The sequence below is a fragment of the Macaca fascicularis genome, chromosome 18 (genome assembly GCF_037993035.2).
Source record: "Macaca fascicularis isolate 582-1 chromosome 18, T2T-MFA8v1.1".
NCBI classification, from domain to species: Eukaryota; Metazoa; Chordata; class Mammalia; order Primates; family Cercopithecidae; genus Macaca; species Macaca fascicularis.
Window position 1 is genome coordinate 79,300,344 of NC_088392.1, and position 17,039 is coordinate 79,317,382.

At 44.3% G+C, this 17,039-nt stretch overlaps 1 pseudogene; it reads right to left on the reverse strand.

The window, feature by feature from the left end:
* Nucleotides 1–11,211: 11,211 nt before the first annotated feature.
* On the reverse strand, nucleotides 11,212–12,875 carry LOC123570003 (nuclear factor NF-kappa-B p100 subunit pseudogene; annotated as a pseudogene).
* Nucleotides 12,876–17,039: the final 4,164 nt, after the last annotated feature.

Consider the following 17,039-nt stretch of genomic DNA (forward strand, 5'->3'; position numbering starts at 1 on the left):
TGACTGTGGCCAGCAGGTGGCAGCACTAATCAGGGGCAGCAGTGATGGGCCCAGGTGTTTCTGATGAGAATTTGGTGTGAATGAAACGCATTACGCAGCAGTCCCAGTTCAGGATGGTTGCACTTATTATATTTCTATATGGAAGTGTTTATTTAACACCACATTTGTTGGAAATCACACATATCTCAAAGCCCGTATAGGATCCAGGTTTATTAACGGGGGAAAGAGCCACTTCTAGAAAGTTGTTTTGTTTTTACTAAATCCTCTACAATTGATCATATTTTAGATAAATTGTTTATTTGAAAACTTTCCTCTATGACCTATAATTGGGATTGCGTCTGAACTGACAAATAAATATAATTACAACTGTTCAGTAGATTGAAAATAGAATTAAATTTCTTCCTTAGTTTTGGCTACTTTGCATGAAAATGCTAATTGTATTTGCATATAAAGGAAGACTAATTACCAAGACCTAAACCTAAAATTATATTTTCCTGAGTTTAGCAAGCTGAATTGCTTATTAACATCAACAAAAATGGATGTTTCTCTAAAAAAAAAAAGTTATGAGAGTGGTTCCTGGAACAACAAGCATAGAGATTGTCTGCAGAGGATCTCTGACAGGCGTTGCATATCACGAGCAGAGATACTGTCTGCGGAGGGTCTCCGGGGGTGTTTAATGCCATACGCGGAGATGTGTCTGTACAAGGTCTTTTAGGGATGCTTAATACCATATCCACGTTTGCTTCTGAGGTCATGATCAGTGGAAAATAGTGGAAAGTCCAGTTGAAAATTGTGTTAGCTTCCAGTGGCTGCTGTAAGAAACTACCACAAACATGGTGGCTACGACAACAGCTTTAAGGTTTCTGGAATCTAGAAGTCCAAATCAGTGTCACGGGGTTGAAATGAATCTCGGCAGAGGCGTGCTCACCTGGAGGCTGAAGGGAGAATGTGTGCCTTGTCCCTTCCAGCTTCTGGTGGCTGCTGCTATTCTCTGGCATGTGGCAACCCGGCGCCAACCCCTGCCTGCCTTGTCCATGGCTTTCTCCTCCTTCTGTCAACTCTCTGTCTGCCTCTCTGTGAGAAGGACACCGTGAGTGTATTTAGAGCCCGCCTGGATAATCCAAAATAACCTTCGCAACTCAAGATCCTTACACACCGTTACAAAGTCCTTTTTCCTGCTTAAGGTGATATTCACACGTTCTAAGGATCAGGGCATGGATTTCCTTTGGGGGGCCATTATTCAACCTTCTACAAAAATTCAAACTGTCTGGTAAAATTGAACTAAAGCAAGTGGGAGGGTGTGTCCGTGTCAACCCCCAAATTCTGGGAACTCAGAAGCCTTGAAACAGGAATCCCTCTAGAATTTCAAGCGCAGATCAGAGCAGACCCTTAGATAACCCGCTGATACCTGGGATGGGCAGCTTGCCCCATGCCCGGGAGTGAGCAGGTCCTGGGAAAGATGGGCTGATTCTGCAGCCAGGAATTTAATGAGTTTCACTGAGGTATTTCAGGGAGCTTTGATAACACTGCTTCCAGTAGTCCTGGGATTCAAACCCTGGATGAAATTTCCTTGAGTGGTTTTATGTTGGATCAATTGTCATTTCTCTATGTGGCAACTTCGGAGAATCTTTGAGAGTCTCTGAAGCCATTTCATAATTCATAGGCATGGCCTTGGGCACTATGCTATTTTGTGGTGACTAAGTCATTTGTCTAAAGATAAATATTAATATTGAATGAGAAGAAATACAATTTTTAAAGGGATCTAGAAAAAATAAATTGAAAACCCAAACAATTCAGGATATTAAAAAAGTCCGTCTTATTGATACAAAATGCTGATTAACTTTTATTACAATGAATACTTTCAGTTGTGGAAGATAGTTTGATTTTCTTAAACTATTATTACTTTTTAACTGCTATATAATTAAAAGGGATTAAAATTATTATTTTTCATCCTATGTCTTAATGTGTTCATTTTTTATTTGCTATGTCAATTGGTGTAGTTTGTAAAATGTTTCATGGTGTTATGCATATGTTTTTAATGATCCATTTCTCTATGTTGATAAAAGTGTGTTTTATGCTCATATGAAGGATGAAGAGCACAGGGAAAAAACTTTACTTTACACCCAAATGATTATTATGTGATGATGCGTTTCTAACAAGGGATGTGTTACCTGGCCTTTAAGCAATCCTCCTGATTGTCAAGAAATCGGTATTATTAGGCTGTTTCCTGTTCTTCATTCTGTGGCCAGCTAGCATAGCTTCTTCTATACTAGTGGCTTAACTACATTTTGGTGACAGAATTGGCTTAGTACCTAGCAGAAAGAAGAGTCATCCAATTTATTTATGTAAATTGATCTTTCAGGAACCATCTATAGATTTAGAGGGTAACACCATTCAGGGAACCACTGATATTGCTTAGAACCACGAAACTTTAAACTAGAAGACTCCTAAGACAGTACGTCTTCCAAATGTGTCATTCATAGTGTGAAAATCAAAGACTGCTTTTCCAGTCACATAGCTAATGAATGGAAGAACCCATTCTAGAATTCAGGTTTCTTAGTGCGTTCATTGTTCTCTGTCTTTACCCTAAATTTTATTTTTCGGGTGGAGGAGTGTTTCTTAAGCACTGGGCCATGGCACTCTGGTGTATCCTAGGTCATTCACAGGACTGTTGCCTGGTTTACATCACTTGTGAATGAATTTATATTGCTCCAGTCAGAGAAGTACTCTTCAGTAGTGTCTATCGGGAGGAATTTGAGCTGAGCTGTTGCGGGCAATGACGTGGAGTCAGGCAGGCTTGCTGTGAGTAGTAGCATTTCCAGCTCATGCCCAAGAGAGCCTGGGTTTAGTCAGGACAAGCTGAGATGCCTCAGAAATGAGTTTTGGTCAAACAGTGGCGCCTGGATGAAGGAGGCCCAGGGGGGAGGTGATGATGGCTTTGTTCTTCTGGGCACTGTTATGTTGTTGGGATGACAGCATCATGATTCTTGATGATTTGTTTGGGGTTGTTGTGAGTTGTTTGGGCCTTTCTAGTGCGCCAGCAAAGATTCTGATGTTTGAAAATGTGATAAGAAGACAAACCAGAGAGCCACCGAGTGAGATAGTTGGGCTGCGATGACCACTCAGACAGCTTCCTGTGCTGGCAGCCTATGAGTTTACGATTCCTAGGTGTGTCAGTAGGGACTATGGGGGCAATGTAAATGAAAATGTGTTAATTACAGTGCTTGATTATTTAACTGGCTCTCCAATTCCCTCAATATATTAGAAAACAAAGCTTTACAGACTATGCACATCATTTCAATGGACACTGTCAGTGATAGTTAATACTAAAACCCACGTAGGCAGGTTGTGGCAGATTCAGCTGCTTGCAACAGGTTCCAAATTTTGGTGTGATGGATTCATTAAAGCAGGATATGTGAGCTTCTCTGTTGGGTGAGTCTGACCTCAAGTGGCCTGATCAGCAGTTCTTCCTCGGATGAATGTCATCCCTCAACAGCAATCATGTTAATGACTTATTGAAGGAACAATGGGTTCATTGTAACAGGAGTTTTTAGGGAAACACTCACAAGAAAGGCTTGTTTGAGCCAACATGTTGAACTTACTCGTTCTGAGAGACTCTTCACTAATTAGCTAAGTGAATTTGGAAAAGTGCATCCAAGTTTCCTCCTTTGGAAAATAAGGCTTTTGGCAGAGATGCGTTCCAAGGTAAGTGTTGGCGCTCACATTACGTTGTTCAACAAGATCATGGTGGCTTCATGAAAAATGTTGCCTTCAGCCCTAGCAGGCAGTTCCTGAAAAGAAGAAAATCGAATGAATCTTTTTTTGTGTGAGGGCGGTGGTGGGGTTGGCTCTTGAACAACCAATTCTTTCATCCTTTCAATCCTAAAAACAAAACAAAACAAACCCCAAATAAAAGTCACATTATACCTTTCAGGGACTGTTTATATTTCAGCTGAAGTAGTACTTATGAAAGTCAGACTAGAAAAATGCTTAATACCAACAGTTCCTAGCTTCACGCCGCACATGCTTTTTATAAAGCCTGCTCCGCGTAGGTCACCGTTTACGCTTCTCATTCCAAATGTTGCATATTAGTGTTTTCTCCCGTTTCTCATGGTCCCACCTTTGACCATCTTAGAACCTCCAGTTGGACTTACAGGACTGAATTTCTCCGGCGAGCTTGATGCTGATGTAAGTTGGTCTAGATATTTCTCATGCCGTTATTCTTTGCCACTGGGCCTGTAACTTTAATTGCATACGTTCACTGATATGGTTTGGATGTTTGTTCCCTCTGAATCTCATGTCGAGATGTAACCCCCAGTGTTGGAGGTGGGGCCTGGTGGGAGGTGTTTGGATCATGCCGACGGATCCCTCGTGAATGGCTTGGCCCAGCTCCTTGGTGATGAGTGAGTTCTTACTCCGATTTCATATGCGATCTGGTTGTTTAAAAGTGTGTGGCTCCTCCCCCACATCGCTCTTGCTCCCAGTCTCGTCATGTGACCCGCCTGCTTTCTCGTTGCCTTCTGCCATGAGTAAAACCTCACTAGAAGTCAAGCAGCTGCTGCCACTATGCTCCTGTACAGCCAGCCGCCACTATGCTCCTGTACAGCCAGCCGCCACTATGCTCCTGTACAGCCAGCCGCCACTATGCCTCCTGTACAGCCAGCCACCACTATGCTCCTGTACAGCCAGCCGCCACTGTGCTCCTGTACAGCCAGCCGCCACTGTGCCTCCTGTACAGCCAGCCGCCACTATGCTCCTGTACAGCCAGCCGCCACTATGCCTCCTGTACAGCCAGCTGCCACTATGCTCCTGTACAGCCAGCTGCCACTGTGCTCCTGTACAGCCAGCCGCCTCTATGCCTCCTGTACAGCCAGCCACCACTGTGCCTCCTGTACAGCCAGCAGACCGTGAAACAACTACATCTCTTTTCTTTGTAAATGACCCAGCCTCAGACGTTCCTTTACGACACAAAAACAGCCTGATACACCCACTCCCAATCCCATTTAAGGATGATGTACGTGTCCTATAATGAAGACAGAGACAGCTGCAGCATGGTTTTGTAAGGCCCAAGGAAGTGACCTCTTGGGTGACAGCGAGGCCTAGTGGGAATCCTGGCCTTCACTTTTCTGTGAGGAAATGCTCAGCGTAGAGTGTCATCGCTAAAACTCTGCCTGTCACCCCAGTGAACCCGAGTGCTGAGAGCCTGCCGCGGCAGCGCTGCTGTCAGTGCGTGGTTGCTTGCTGCGGGAGGCCAGTGGTCAGGGCACAGTTTTGGTGCTGGGAAAAAAGATGTTTGAGACCTAACCCTGCCACCTCCTGGCTGTGGGAAGTCATTTAATTTTTGTGAGCTTCAGCTTCCTCCCCTGTAAGGAGGAGTTAATAATATTTCAGACCTCATAGAACTGTTAGGAGGATGAAATGAGATAACAGAGGACAAACGCCAGCCTGGAGCCTAGGACAGAGTAAGCACTGACAAGCGCAGCTATCGTTATTCCTAAAGGTCTAGAATTTGGGTTCTTAGATCTCTTCAGGTGAAACTGAGTTTCCCTGCAGTCCCCAGCACAGGTGCACAGCTTTTTCCTTTGGTTACTCAAAGGAAAAAACCCCAACTGTAAATCTGTCACATTTTCTGTTGATGCAATAGTTTTAGATATTTAAATATTCATGTGTTTGGCAAATGCATTAGGGCCAGAGTGATAAATGTGAAACATATAGATAGTTATCGGAGACATTAAAGGGAGACAGATGGTCTTTTGGGCACCAGGGATTGACTGAGTATGTATTAGTAATTCAGACTATAACATGTCATTAAGTTTTAAGCCATTTTTCTTTCCTTTCTCTATAGGCTGCAACACTAGGTGTGCTATATTGACGAGAGCAAAGTATAACACAGATCAATATGATGAATTTTAAAGGGAACTGGAAGTACGCAGGATGTATACCTTGAAACATTTGATTTTTCTTGCAACGGGAAGTAGCTTTATTATTTCAGTTATAGGTCAGCGATATAAACATTATACAAGCAATTCATTTTTGTGTGAAAAAATTTTTGGAATATAGAGATAAGAAGAAAAATATTTTCTGTAGTTTTTTCACTCCAAAGCATCACTTAAAATGTTTTGTTGCATTTTTCTCCAATATAACATTTCTTCCACATATAAGGTTTTTCTGTTCTCTGTTATAGTGATACTGTATGCATTATTGATTTTCTAATTCTCTTCCTTTTCACCTATTGTTATGCCATAAACATTTGAAGCCCACTTTAATCTTAATAAATAATAATAATTATTGCTAACATTTATTGAGTGCTTACTATCAGACACTAACCAATTGCATGAATTAATACCTTTCCTCCTTACAACCACCCTACCAGGCAGATCTATTACTAGTCTCATGTTACAGACAAGAAGACAGAAACCAGAGGAGTTTCAAGAACTTGCCCATATCATAGACAAGCGCACACCAGAGAGTGAGAATTAGCACCTGGACAATCTGGATCCTGAGTTCGATTCTAACAACTGCTCTAAATCATTCTCAAACAAATTATTAGTGTTATGAGGCAGTATTTATTTTAAGCAGAGGCACTGACAACTTTCGCATCTAATCTTGCCTATTAATGTGGATATATCCATCACCTTGTAAAGTGCATAACTCGTAACAAGAACTCGCTGCATGTTTTTATTTTGAATGAATGAATTAATTTCTAATTTGGATGCAAGACATTAGCAAAATGCCATAGTAGATAAATATGTTGCATTGACTCAGTGAAATGTAAGTGAGGTAGAAAGTGTTTTCCAAAAATGGTGGCAAACATGTTTCCCATCCTACTTGCCCTACCAGAACCTCGCCACTCCCCATCAAATGTTGAGTCCATGGCTGCTCTCCTTGAATCTTAGTGGCTCTTTGTAAGTCAGCCTCAGCTAATTAAGAGTGAGATAATTGATGCCAGATGACTTCTGAGGCTAGGTCAAAACTGAGGAAACAGCTTCTGCCCCACTCTCACTCGGGATGCTTGATCTTGGAACTCAGCCAGATTCTGGGTGGGAGCCAAGTAGCTGTGTGGAGGGGCCTTGGGGATGGCTGTTCCAGCCCACAGCTGCTGTCAGTCTCCAGACAGGTGAACACTGAGTCTTCAGATGACCTCAGCCCCAGGAGCTGCCCCTACTGATGCCACATGCAGCAGAAATGATCCACTCCCTCTGAACCCAACCCAAATGCAGATTCACGAGGTCCATGAATGCTTGCTCTTGCGTACCCACTGGGTTTGGGGTTGCTTGTTACATAGTAATAGGTAGCTAGGACATGAGACTCACTGTTCATATTTATACCTTTTAAGAATCACTTGGCTAAATCAGTAGTTGGAAACCAATTTGTGGATTAAAACAGCATCGATTTATTTGTAAAATTCTAGTATTTTATTTAGACTTACTATCACCGGCAGAAGTAGATACATTCTCTGATAGATAATTGTCTACTTTCCGCTAGACAATTATCAATGTTTTAACTTCTAGGACGAATTTACTTTCACTTTTAAAAGAAATTTAGACGTACGTACGTGTGTGTGTGTGTGTGTGTGAGAGAGTTGTTCAAGATCTAAGTATCATGATCATCTCATTATCTTCTCTTCAGTTAAAAGGACCAAACCCATAAAAAGTGGCAGAAATAAAAACAGCAACAAATAAACATAAATGGAAAATTTTGACCCTGAAATCTCAGAGGTTTGCTTTGTAATAATTAAAAAAAGAAAATCAAAGAGAATTTTATTTACTAATTTTATAGCTAGGCTGATTTAGGACTTGCTAGAAAAGTAGAAATATTATACTTTATTGATTTATGACTCCAGTTTTTCAATTTGTATCTTTAGTTATTGAAAATATAAATTTATCATGCCCTGATCTTGAGAAGGATTGTATGTAAAATTGCTCGGAATCTTTACATGCATCATCCCAATTAATTCTCACAAATCTGACATAGTACTAACATCATTCCATTTTCTTTTTTTTTTTTTTGAGACGGAGTCTCGCTCTGTCGCCCAGGCTGGAGTGCAGTGGCTGGATCTCAGCTCACTGCAAGCTCCGCCTCCCGGGTTCATGCCATTCTCCTGCCTCAGCCTCCCAAGTAGCTGGGACTACAGGCGCCCGCCACCTCGCCCGGCTAGTTTTTTAAATTTTTTAGTAGAGATGGGGTTTCACCGTGTTAGCCAGGATGGTCTCGATCTCCTGACCTCGTGATCCACCCGTCTCAGCCTCCCAAAGTGCTGGGATTACAGGCTTGAGCCACCGCGCCCGGCCATCATTCCATTTTCATAGAAGAGGACGCTGAGGTTCATAGAAGTACAGTCATAAACTGCCTAACAAGGCTCTGGTCAATGACAGACCCGGTATGGGATGGTGGGCTCATAAAATTATGATGGAGCTGGGTGAGCACTAATCATCTAGTGACATTGTAGCCTTTCTGTGTCACAGTGCAATACATTATTCATGTGTTTGTGCTGGTGCTGGTGGTGTAACAGTATAGCACACAATGTAAGGTACAATACATAATACTTAATAATGAAAATAAGCAACTACGTTACTAGTTTATGTGTTTACTACACTTTTTATTGTTATTTTAGAATGTACTCTTTCTACTTATTAAAAAAAGTTAACTATAAAGCAGCCTCAGGCAGATCCCTCAGGAGGTATCCAGAAGGCACTGTTATCCCAGGAGATGGCAGATCCATGCATGTTATTGCTATTCACTATTGCTAATGCAATCACTTTCTTCAAAGCTGCATTGGATGAATTAAAACCAGAAATTGTAAATGCCTGCTAGAGGAACTTATGGAGTGAAGCCATGAATGATTTTAAAGACTTCTCTGGGATCAGTGGAGAAGTTAGGAAAATCATTCATGCAGCAAGACAGATTGGTGGAGAAGGGTTGCTGACATGCTTGCTGAAGTGGCAGAAGATATTGAAGGCCATCAAGAAGAGTTAACAAATGAGGAATTGGAAGAACTTGTTGAATCGTCTGCAGAGAAAGATGAAGAAATGAAGCAGAACCAGCAACATGGACATAATCGAAATGTACTGCAGTATTTCAAATTGCACAGACATTAAAAAACCAAATTATGGAATATCTTAGGATGGAATGCAGTGTTAAAATTACTCATATTCTCACTGAAGAATTGTAATCTCTGCAGCAACACTTCGATGAATTGAAGATTCACACAACATCTGATTGCAGTGTTCTTCCAGCAGGTCTCGGCGAAAAAACACAACACAACAAAAAACAAAAAAACAACTCTTCAATTCTCAAGGATCCCCAAACATCAGCATTGTCTGCTCCTGACACCCAGCAAAAAATACACTGTCATGGCATGATGCTCTGGGGTCACGCGAAGCAGGTGATCTTCCCCCTGATGTATCATCAGGAGGGCAGTAGTAGCCGAACGATATGTCAAAATGTCTACGTCATTCGCCTCACTTCATGTCATCCCATAGGCGCTGTATCACCTCACATTACCATAGGAAGGGTGAGTGCAGTACAGTAAGATAGTTTGAGAGAGAGAAAGAGAGACCAGTCACATGACTTTTATTACAGCCTATTGTCTTAATTGTTCTATTTATTAGTAGATATGGTTGTTAATCACATATGGTGCCCAGTTTACAAATTAAGCTATATTTCTGGTATGTATGTATGTATGTATAGTAAAAAGAATAGCGTATATAGGGTTGTTTATTATCTGCAGTATTAGGCATTCACTGGGAGTCTTGGCACTATTCCCTGCAGACAAGGGGGAATTACTGTACACATTTGGAGAGAGAACGTTTTCTTCCATAAATCCACAGAAAATCGAGATGTTCATTGTTGAAATACCTTAAGGGCTCGCAGGACATCAGTAAGGAACATACAGCCAGCCACACATTTTGGTGAGCCTATGGAGAGAGATATTCCCTACCTCTAAGCTGTCTGGCCCTTTGTTGGGGTGAGGGGGCAGACTTCCGAGGGCAACAAGGACTTCCTGGAGCTCCTAAATGCAAAGCTCATTTGCTTTTTATCACAAAATGTGGTCCAAAAAACAGAGTTCTTATGACATAAATGCTCTTGTCCTAACTCTTTGGGAGAAAAATCTATTTTTCAAAATACGACACAAAAGACTTACCTAGGAAACCATTGTGAGGTTTTAGTTGCTGTAATTAAGAGGTTTCAAACTTCTATGTAGAATGTCCTTTAAATGATTGAGCGCCCCAAGTGTTCATGGTAAAAAGAACCTTACAGTTAAATGAAATTGGTGCTGATATGGAGACACTGAAAATGGGCGCACTTTTGCGTATAAGTCGAATGCCCATTCAAGCCTGCAAAGGAAACACTCTAAATATCCTCTCTTCCTCACACATGTTGTCATAACATAAATTGCGGTCAAGATCATGTCTCTCCGCCCAACCCCATCAAACAAAAATAAAAGGTCTGCTCCTGAAAACCCCGCCTTCGTTGCTAAATCTCTGTGTTAAATAAACAGAGTGCAGAGCAATTTCTACTAGGTGCCGTGATGCATTTCTCAGTCCCTTTCTCACCTGCTTGGCACAGCTCTCGTTGTGCAGTACCACATATCTCCTGTAGATGGCTCTACCTCCCTATTAGCTCCCTCTATCCACAAGCGGCTGCAAGTCTTTTAAGCTCCTATTAGTAGCTCTGTTGGAGTTTGAATCAGGGACTATGAAATGTAGTTCCAAACCTCACTGACCTAAGTGATAGTGGACACTGTTTATGTAGAAGGGAAAGCCATGAAACATTTAAATAAGGGGAGGCTGGAAAGGTCCACTTGGTGGGATGTCCTGATAGGTGGCATGGTTTAGCCTCTGCAGAGATGCATCGAGGTGCACTAACTTTGGGTAACTCTGTAGAGGCTTTGCAGCATCACAAAGCATTTTAGCATTTTGAAAAGCTCTGAGAAGTTCTGTAGAAAAAAACCGTGCTGATTTGCAAGCAATTTTTTTTTAGAGATTCTATATACTAACTATCAATATACATTTTTTTTTCTTTTGCCTTCTGCTTCTTGTGACTGTTCCTGTCAGAAGCATTCTCCTTGACTTCATCTAATACCTTTATACTGTAAGTTTAGGGGTCAAAACTACAGTATGGTAGCCACGGCTGATTTTATAAAGAAAACTTTTTGGAACACAGCCACACGCATTTGTTGACCTATCATCCCTGGGTGCTGCTTCTGTGCTACAAGGGTAGAGTCGAATGGTTGTGACACAGAAGGTGTGACTTGCGAAACCAAAAATATTTACTATCTGGCCCTGCAGGGCTGGGCAGGGTCAGGGGCAGCTCCATGGTGTTCTGAACGGCATTTAGCAGCAAGGTCTTCACCTTGGTGCTGTGGGTGAGGCTGAGGCGTGTGGCCCTGGAAGCTGCTTTGGGTGTCCTTCTCAGGCCCCTCCGAGTCCGAGTTGCTCTCAGAGGAGGGGGTGAGGGCAGTGGGCACGGGGGGTCCTTGTTCTCAGCATAGACATCAACGCCAGCCTTCAGAAGGAGGAAGGTGAGGGTCGGGGATCCCAGTCCAGCTGCCAGGTGCAGCGGTGTGTTTCCCACAAAGGTGCGAGCGTTCACGTTGGCCCGGAGCTTGGTGACCAGAAGGGTGACCAACCCCAGCTCCTCCATCTCTGTGGCTAGATGCAAGGCTGTTTGGCCCCCCTGCTGCTCTGTGACCTCCACTTCAGCCCCACTGTTCACCAGCAGATCCAGACACTCAGGACTTTGGGTTCAGACCGCCAGGTGTGCTGGATACAGTCCCTCAAAGTCAGGCATGTGCAACAGCTGGGGCACAGCGGGAGCTCTACTCCAAAGCAGTGCACACAGCAACTCTGAGGCACTAGCGCCTGCCTGCAGTGCCAGGTGCATGGCTGAGTCTCCACGCCGATCAGCAGTGCTGGGTCTGCACCCACCTGCAGTCGAAACCTCACCACCCTTGTCTGCCCAGTGATCACCGCCAGGTGCAGGGGCGTCTGGTGCAAGTGGTTGGTGAGGTTGACGACGCCGAGGTGCTTGGCGTGGTTGATGACGTGGGCTATCTGCTCCATGACACTGGTCGGCCTGTGGATGATGGCCAGGTGCAGTAGCATGTCTCCATTCTTATCCGCACTGTCAGCGGGTGGTGCCGTCCCACCAGCAGGGCTCTGTGGTGACACCGTAGTGGAGTAGGGCCCAGGCGCTGTGCTGCACAGGCACATATTGTACTCTCAGGCTTGCTACAGCATCTCCAAGGCTTGTGGCTCACACTGGCCAGGGCGTGGGGGGAGGTGGTCCTGGAGGGGGCACTTAGCACTGTGGCTTACTCCTTGGAGTCCCTTCCAGGCACTGAATGCCAGGCTCTTTATGCCACCCCTGCCCCAACAGCAGGACTCCATTGCCGGCTGCCAGGAGGTGGCTGAGGTAGGAAGTCACCCTGTGGCGGTGGCAAACACGTCATCCGTCATCCGGGAGGCTGCTGAGTGTCCCGGTGAGGAGTCAGTGGAGCCCTGGGGCACGGTGGGTGGCGCACTCCAGAGAGCCCTGCCCACTCTGGGGAGACCTGCCTACTAGCCTGGGGTGTCCGCCTGCGCGTGGCTCAGGGCTGTTTCTCTGCTGAGGCCCTTGCTAAGGAGGAAAAGCAACGTGACGCAGCGGGCCACCTCCAGTCTGGAGGCACCCGAGCCTTACAAATGCCCTTCCGTGAGACTTGAGCACAAATTTATCATGATCAGCAAGGCCAGGTTCAAGGAGGGCAGTGGATTTTCGTCTACCAGCCCTTGTCCGCCCCAGACCTCCTAAATTGGAAACAACATACTCTCTCCTATACGGAAAAGCCTCAAACCCTCATAGACTTGATGAGGTCCATTTTTCTGACCCATAACCCCACCTGGTCAGACTGCCAACAGCTCCTTTTAACTCTGTTCAACACAGAGGAGCACAGGAGAGTGACTCAAGCAGCCCTCCAGTGGCAAGTGAACACTATGCCAGATGGTACAAATGATGTCTGGCATTATGCCCAGGAGTGGTTCCCAGAGATAGACCCCAACTGGGACCTAAATGATGCAGAGGAGCTTCAGCATCTGCAAAGGTATCGGGAGGCACTTCTAAATGGGATAAGAAGTGGGAAGAAAGCAATGAATATAGGAAAGATGTTAGAGGTGCTCCAAAAGACTGACGAGAACCCCAGTTGGTTTTATGAGAGGCTCTGTGAGTCATACCAGCTCTATACTCCATTTGATCCAGAGGCTGCTGAAAATCAGCACATGGTGAAGACACCATTTCGTAGCCAGGTGCAGGGTGACATTAAGCGGAAACTTCAGAAACGGGAAGGTTTCTCAGAAACTGGAATGCCACTCAGCTTATAGAGGTGGCTCCTAAGGTGTATGTTAACCGTGAACAAGAGGAAAAGAAGGAAACTGAGCGGAGGCTCAAGGAAAAGACTGAGCTATTAGTGGCTGCCCTGGTTGAAAGAGAGACTGGCATTGTGAGGGGGCATGGACATGGTCGCAGACGTGGTTGTGGAAGAGGTTAGTCTAGACCAGGTTTTGAAGGCTGGAAAAGGCTGGAGAAGGATCCATGTGCATTGTGCAAAAAGAAAGGACACTGGAAGGATGAATGTCCAGAGAAAGATAAGGGCAATAGCCATGACCAGGGAGTTTGACTGGAGCCTCTGGCCACCAGCTGCTGTGTTCTGAGACTGGACATCGATCTAATCAGCCTAGCACAGGTAGCAGGCTATGAGGACTGAGACAGACCAGCCTCCATTTCTTTGGGCCCCCAGGAGCCTATGGTCTCAGTGGAGATGGGTGGCCAACAGATGGACTTTATGGCAGATACCAGAGCTGAGCATTTGGTAGTGACGCAACCTATAAGGCCACTATCCAGGAATTACACAACTATTATTGTGGCATCCAGAGTCTCGGAGAAGAGACCCTTCCGTCTATCAAGGAAGTATATTATTGGAGGATGAGAAGTCCAGCATGAGTTTCTATACCTTCCAAATTGTCCAGTCCCCTTGCTAGTAAGAGACTTACTCCAAAAACTGCAGGCGCAAATTTCTTTCGAGCCACCAGGGAACATGTCTTTAAACCTGAGTCAGCCAAAGACTATGGTATTAACCCTCACCTTCCCAAGGGCTGAGGAATGGAGACTATATGCAGAAACAGCACTTAGGCGAGAAGTGCCAGGACCACTTGAAATGTATGGATTACTTGCAAAGATTTCGGGAGTGTGGACTGAAGACAATCCACTGGATTTACTGTAAATCAGGCACCAGTCTTGGTGGAGCTAAAGCTCGGAGTGACTCCGGTATGGGTTCGTCAATACTCGTTGTTCATAGAGGCCATAAGTGGCATTCAAAAGCACATAGATTGGATCTTTAAGCATGGCATCATAGTGAAGTGCAGGTCCCCTTGGAACACACCCCTTTTGCTGGTATGGAAGCCAAATGACCAATATAGGCCAGTGCAAGATTTACGCACAGTGAACCAGGCTACAGTTTCCATTCATCCAGTGATACCTGACCCACTGGATGGTTAGGTACTGGATGGTTGGTGGGTCACGTTTCCACAAGCGCTGCGTAGTTTACTTGCCTGGATCTCAAAGATGCATTCTTCTGTCTACTGCTGGTCCCTGTGAGCCGGCCTATCTTTGCATTTCATTGGGGAAAAACTCAGTCCTATTATGATCCAAAATTCCAGCCTGGGATTTGGTTTGAGATCCATAGTGGGATGAAAGAAGGGAGGCTTCTAAATCAAGTTAGAGTCTCGCCTACTCAGAGAGAGACTCAGCTCTGTACTATAATTCTTGTCAAGTGGCATTCACGGGATCTGCCTATCCCATAGTCTCAACTACCATAGGGAGCTCAAGGAGTAGCAGTTGTGGAAAAAGGAACTGCATGTTTCCTAACTGCACCAGCAGGGTGCCAGAATTAACTTGCTGGATTGTGTATTGAGCTCCACCAGTTCCCTGACTACCACAAAACAGCCCATGGTATATATTAAACTGTTAGCAAAACCTGATTGCAAAACAGATAGTTGTATTCTTATAAATCTCACTATCCTGGAACCAGAGCACTCTGTATGGACTACAGGTTATCCCATAATGCTATAAAATGCGGCCAGGAAACAAAGGATAGCTTATATATTATAAGGAAGGTAAAAACCCATTCCATTCCACAATTCCAGGTCCAAAAGGAACTCCTCTCTCCAACAAAGAATCTGTTTGTCCAAGTAGCTGAGAATATAGCTGACAGCCTAGGAATGTCCTCATGTTATGTATGTGGAAGAACTAACATGGGAGATCAATGGCCATGGGAGGCAAGGGATTAATGCCTCAAGATAGTTTCACTTTGCCTGACTCCGCCACTGACTCAACTGTTTCTGGTCCAAGTGTCTGGCTGTTAAAACCCTCCATAATAGGAAGATTCTGCATTGCTCATTGGGGGAAGGCGTTCACAGATCCAGTAGGAGGACTTACTTGTCTAGGGCAACAGTATTATGATGAAACTAAAGGGAAGAGCTTACGGATGTCAGAAAATAGCACCTCATTACCTGATTTAAACTCTTTCTCCTGATTTCCTACTTTAAACCACTCCTGGTATCAGCTAGAAGCTCTAAACACCTGGCAGGCACCCTCAAGCCTTTACTGGATCTGCGGGACGTGAGCAGATAGACAACTGCCTGCCAAATGGACAGGAGCCTGTGTACCAGGAATAGCAGACCATCCTTTATCCTAATGCCCCTAAAACAAGGACAGGCTCTAGGATGCTCTGTTTATGATGAAGTTAAAAGAAAAGTCGAAAGAAGCTTCGATACAAACATAAAAAAGGACACAGATATAGGGGATTGGAAAGAAAATGAGTGGCCCCCTGAAAGGATTATCAAGTATTATGGACCCGCCACTTGGGCACAGGATGGGTCATGAGGATACTGTACCCCTATCTATATGCTCAACAGAATCATAAGGTTACAAGCTGTTCTTGAAATCATAACTAATGAAACAGCAAAAGCTTTAGACTTGCTAGCCCAGCAAGCCACACAAATGAGGAATGCTATCTACCAGAATAGACTAGTATTAGATTATGTACTGGCCCAGGAAGGGGAGTATGTGGAAAATTCAGCCTAACAAATTGCTGCCTAGAAGTTGATGGTAATGGAAAAGCAGTCATGGAAATTACTGCCAGAATGTGAAAACTAGCCCGTGTTCCAGTTCACACCTGGAAAGGGTGGTCTCCAGTTCACACCTGGAAAGGGTGGTCTCCAGACTCCCTCTTCAGAGGATGGTTTTCTCTTTTGGTGGATTTAAGACTTTTATAGGGGACTTCTCAGCCATCCTGGGCGGGTGCCTGATACTCCCTTGTCTCTTGCCTCTCCTAATCAGAAGCGTTCAGTTGACTATAGAAGCAGCCGTAACCAGGCAAACCACTACTCAAATAATGGCCTTGACCAAATATCAATCCCTGCCCAAAGAGGAATGTGCGCCACCCTATGAAGAAATAGAAGATAGCGGTGCTTTCTGTTAAATATTGCCTTTATGAAAAGCACCAAAGGGGGGAATGAAGTAGAAAATTAAAAATAAGAAGTTTCTGTTTCCTATGATAGAAAGTTATTATTTAAGGGTCAAAGGCCCCATACAACCAACCTTCACCAAGTGGGAAGTTTAAAAAGAATATTAACTGCCTGTCTGTGAACCATTAACCATATCTGTCCTCCACATACTTTGCAAGTTTGTAAATTCCTGTTTTTTTCTGCTGTACAGCTGCAAGGTCACAAAACAGAGAAGCACAGGCTGCAAAACATGTTTTCCCAAGATGTGAGACATGTCATAGAATGATTAACTGCCTCTGTTCTTGCTTCTGTAAGCTTGCTTCCTGCATCACGTTTTTCACGCCCTTGCTTGCATAAAAATGCATGTTCTCTTTGTTTGGTGCTCAGACTTTCTGGACACAGGTCTGCTGAGCTGGTGTACACCTTAATAAATCCTCCTGTAACCTTATTGGTCTCTCCAGCTCTCTGATTTCCCACTACAAGCTGGTTCCTGAT